At 53.3% G+C, this 4,829-nt stretch overlaps 1 protein-coding gene across 1 annotated transcript in view; it reads right to left on the minus strand.

Moving 5' to 3' along the window:
- The window catches only part of ARHGAP39 (Rho GTPase activating protein 39), a 152,862-nt gene that overhangs the window by 141,859 nt on the left and 6,174 nt on the right, over window positions 1-4,829 (minus strand). The gene's annotated exons all lie outside the window — the stretch shown is intronic.

Consider the following 4,829-nt stretch of genomic DNA (forward strand, 5'->3'; position numbering starts at 1 on the left):
AAGAAGAAGAAGAAGAAGAAGAAGAAGAAGAAGAAGAAGAAGAAGAAGAAGAAACTGATCGAGGACTCATCACCTTGCCACAGCCTCCAGGAACACATCTGCACCAAGGTCCTCTGCGGCATGCAACCTTCTGACCCTCACCTTGGAATGTTCTCTTCTGAAAAATCCTAGTCACTCTTATTTTTAACAGCTTCATTGAGGTAGAATTCACATTACATACAATTCACCCAATTAAAGTATATGATTTTAGGCTATTTTTAGTATATTCACAGATCTGTGCACCTTCACCACAGTGAATTTTAGAATATTTTCATTATGCTAAAAGAAATTCCATACCCCAGCCCTTGGCAACCACTAATCTACTTTCTACCTCTACAGATTCACTTCTGGACACTTCACATAAACGGAATTATCATGAGACCCTTGGGGTGTCACTCCACAAGCCAGAAACCACTGTGGCCAGTGGTGCCTTCTGCCTGAGTATTGCTCACGCCCGCCGGGATCGTTGTGCCCACTCAGCCTGGCAGGCTGCGCTCAGCTCACACTACTGGCCCAGATCCCACACCTGCCAAGTGCAAGCCAGGCGCAAAGTGGCAAGGGGTGTGTGGGCAAGCAAGCGCAGGGTCAGGCCACCGTGCATAGCCAGGCATGCCGGCTGCAGCGGGGCAGGCTGCTCCAGGTGCCAGCTCTGTGCGAGGCTGCGGCTTGACCAGATGCACTGCACACGGCTTCTGCTGTGGACACTTGCATCTGGACGAGGGGAATGCAGTGGCACCCAGAAGCGTGGAGATGCCAGGAACGACAGAACTCCAAGGAGGATGTCACAGCCCTGGCTCGAGAAGACCCTAGGTCTGGGTTCCCCAAAGTGCTGCAGCTCTTCTCTCCTCTTCATTGTCTGCGACGTGGTGAGTGGCGGAGGGGGGCGTGTTTCAGCCCTGCTTGTGTTGCAGCTCATTTAGTCCCACCATTCAGCAGGTGCCAAGTTCTTGTCACATATCCGGGAAGTACGTGGACAACTGGAGAGTGAGTGAGGTGGAGAGGAGCTTCACTGTGCGACAGAACAGCTCTCGGGAGACCCACAGTGGGTAGCTCCTTTCTGCATGTGGGTTGTCCTGATGAGTGTCCGGCTCTCAGCAGAAAGGAGACTCGGACTGGTTAGCTCCTATCCTATCTGGAGGCGGGTTGACCTGTTGTTTGCCTGAGTCTGGCTGAGTCCAGGGTTTTTATGGGCTTCAGAGGGAAGAAAGTGTGTGCTGATTGGTCCATGGGTGGCTGTGGGCATGCCCAGAAAAAGCACCATAAGTTCTTACTCTGGTCCATGGAACTGGCAGCCCAGCCCTCAAGCTTCAGGCTGTCCCTGACTTCAACATGGGGCTTCACCAGGGACCTGCCCCTTTCTACCCAGGAGCCTGTCTGCCTCCTGCTGCCATCAACCTGCTGTCCACGGTGCCCAGGCTATTCGTGCTGAGGGGCTCCTGCAGGCCTGTGCCACACTTCCCTCAGCCCCTCCTCAGGCTCCCTCCAGTGCTCACTCGTCAGCACCCAAAGTCCGAAGGGGCCTGAGGAGGCAGGCAGCTGGCATGTCAGTTTTGCCCCAGGTATATACACACCTGGCCAGGTTGCAACAGTGCCTGGCTTCAGCCTCAACTGTGTTCCAAAACTGATGCGGGCGCCAGGAGCAGGGAGAGGCCAGGCAGTGGGAGCAGGCACTTCTGAGTCTGCAGGGGAAGGGGGGCTTCCAGAGTCCCCGGGAGAGCAGGGCTGTCTGGGTCCATAGCCACAGCCAGGCAGCTGCATCTGCGCCCAGGAGGGCCGGTCTCCCACCCCTCCAACTTGGAAGGGGGTGTGGCTCCTGCCTGTTCCCAGCTCCCACCAGCTCCGTGGACCATGCAGCCCCAGGCCACCCCCACTGCAGCCAGCATCATGGCAGCAGCCACTCCAGACAAGTCACTAATGCCATTAGAATCATACAGTATGTTTCCAGTTTCTTTCACTCAGTCTTTTTTTTTTTTTTTTGAGACGGAGTCTTACTCTGTAACCAGACTAGAGTACAGTGGCATGATGTCGGCTAACTGCAACCTCCGCTTCCCGGTGCGCCACCACGCCCAGCTAATTTTTGTATTTTTAGTAGAGACAGGGTTTCACCATGTTGGTCAGGATGGTCTCAATCTCTTGACCTTGTGATCTGCCCACCTAAGCCTCCCCAAGTGCCGGGATTAGAGGCGTGAGCCACTGCACCCGGCCAGCATATTGTTAAGGTTCACACAAGTTATAACACGAATCAGTAACTCACTTCTTTTTATTGCCAAATCATATTCCATCGCAGGTGTGGACCACATTCTGTTTATCCATCATCCGCTGATGGACATTTAGGCTGTCTCCACCTTCTGGCTGCTGTGACCACTCACGGACAAGTTTCCGGGTGGATGCGTATATTCCCAGTCACTCAACCAAAAGAACACACAAAAGGTGAACCAGTTTCCAAATGAGACACTCATTTAATTTGACCTACGATATTATTTAAAATATAGAGAGATGAGATAATTAGGAGAAATAAATGACCAAAGGAAGTACAGAAATACAGACACCAAGAGACAAGAGCAAACCCTGATGTGACGGAATGAACGGTGACTGGAGAGAGAGATGCTGTTTCTAGAATGGGTCCTACAGGTACGTTTGCAGAAACACTGCCTACAGCTTCGCTCATGACTGCACAAAAATGCCACAGCACCTCCATGTAGCAGAATACAGAGCAGCCATGGAAAAGAATGTACTGGAAAATGTACTGATATGGAAAGGCCTCTCAAACATAGTTGAAAAAGGCAAGGTTCAGAAACTTTTTAAAAAGAAAAGGGTAAGGAAAAAAAATACACACACTTGTTTGCTTGCAAAGTTACAAAGTATCTCTAGACGAATGAATACACAAGAAGCTGGTCTAGCAAGGCTTCCAGAGGAACCAGGTGCCAGGGTAAAGACTAGGAGGCTTCACTGAGCTCCCTTTGTACTTTCGAACCATGTATATTATCTGCTTAAAAATATTAATAAACAAAATGGAAACTTTCTAGGAAGCAAAAATAGAGAATCTGTGAGAATCAAGACACTTATACTTAGGAAAGCAAGTTACAAGAGCGGCCCAGGAAGCTGGAAGCAGCCGACATGGGAAGTGGGTCAAGGAGTCCCTCTCACTGCCGCACAGCCACTCTCTGAGGGCAACTCCCCATTCTAAACCCAATCATCTTTACCGACGCCAGTGCTCAAAGAAAATGTTGCAATCGACAGCAAGACATTCCGAACACAAACAGCCAGGTGCCATGGCTCACGTCTACAATCCCGGCACTTTGGGAGGCCAAGCGGGGAGGATCACTTGAGCCCAGGAGATGGTGGCTGCAGTGAGCTGTGATCACACCACTGCATTCCAGTCTGGGCAACCCACGCCAACTCTCTCTCCAAAAAAAAAAAAGGAAATACAAATGTATCTGTTACCCTCAAGGAATTCTCAGTTCAGAGAGGAGAAAATATTATGTGATTGTGCAGTGACCAAAAGCACCACCTAGAGCACTACGGGAGGGGGTGCAGCACCTGAGCACAAGGCAGGGATCCAGGAGGTGCTCCTGCAGACATTACCTGAGTCTGAGTCAAAGGGCTAAAGGAGCCAGTGAGCTTGGCTTAGTTTTGGAAGGAGGGACGCCAAGCAAGGCTTGGCCCATGACCACATGGCAGTTTTTCTGGAGAGCAGAGTCGGTTGGGGTCACGCAGGGCTGTGGAGCATGTCCAGGAGGCGCTGGGGAGCCAGGGAGGAGGGCCGGGCAGCAGACTCACTCGCCCAGACGCTCCGAGTCTGGCACCACCCTGCGCACTGTAGGGTTTCAACAGCATCCCTGGCCTCCACAAATCCCTGGCCACCCCTCCTAGTTAGGGCAGCCAAAACGGTCTCCAAATATTGCCAAATGTAGCAGGGGGCGGGGAGTGGTGTCGGAATGACCCCCGGGGAGACCACTGCCCTGTGTACATCATCTGAGCAGCTATGTGGCAGAGAGAGGGGAGTGGCTCAAGGCTGGGGCACAGCCTAGTGCAGGAAGCACATGGCACAGGCCCTGCTCAGGCAGGGGTTCTGATCACTGTTCAGGGGAACTAGCAGCAGGACCTGGAGCCGCACCGCATGGAAGTTGAGAGGAGGACCCAGCATGCCAAACTTCTAGGTGGGGACCAAGCTGATGGAGGTTCCAAAGCCCCAGAGGGTTGAGGCCAGAAGTGAAGGTGGGTGCTGAGGCTGAGCCACCCCAGGGGCTCTCGCGCATGGAGGCTGGCTCCAGCCTCCAGCGTCTGAGGCTGAGGGGTGACGTCCAGCTGCACCTTCAGCCATGGTGAGACGGCCCAGACAGCAGGTGCGGGGTCCTCAGCTCTCTTCAGCACAGCATCCGAGCAGGGGTTCACCCTCCCCACACGAAGGCTGTGCGCCACACCCTGCTTTGGTCCACGGACCCTGAGACGCCAGTCCAGGATGGTGCTGGAAAAGACACTAGGTTTCTGCCACTCTCTTGCCATAAAAACAGCATGTTGGCCGGGCGCGGTGGCTCAAGCCTGTAATCCCAGCACTTTGGGAGGCCGAGACGGGTGGATCACGAGGTCAGGAGATCGAGACCATCCTGGTCTACACGGTGAAACCCCGTCTCTACTAAAAATACAAAAAAACTAGCCGGGCGAGGTGGCTGGCGCCTGTAGTCCCAGCTACTTGGGAGGCTGAGGCAGGAGAATGGCGTGAACCCGGGAGGCGGAGCTTGTAGTGAGCTGAGATCAGGCCATTGCACTCCAGCCTGGGCGACAGAGCG

The sequence above is a fragment of the Piliocolobus tephrosceles genome, chromosome 7 (genome assembly GCF_002776525.5).
Source record: "Piliocolobus tephrosceles isolate RC106 chromosome 7, ASM277652v3, whole genome shotgun sequence".
NCBI classification, from domain to species: domain Eukaryota; kingdom Metazoa; phylum Chordata; class Mammalia; order Primates; family Cercopithecidae; genus Piliocolobus; species Piliocolobus tephrosceles.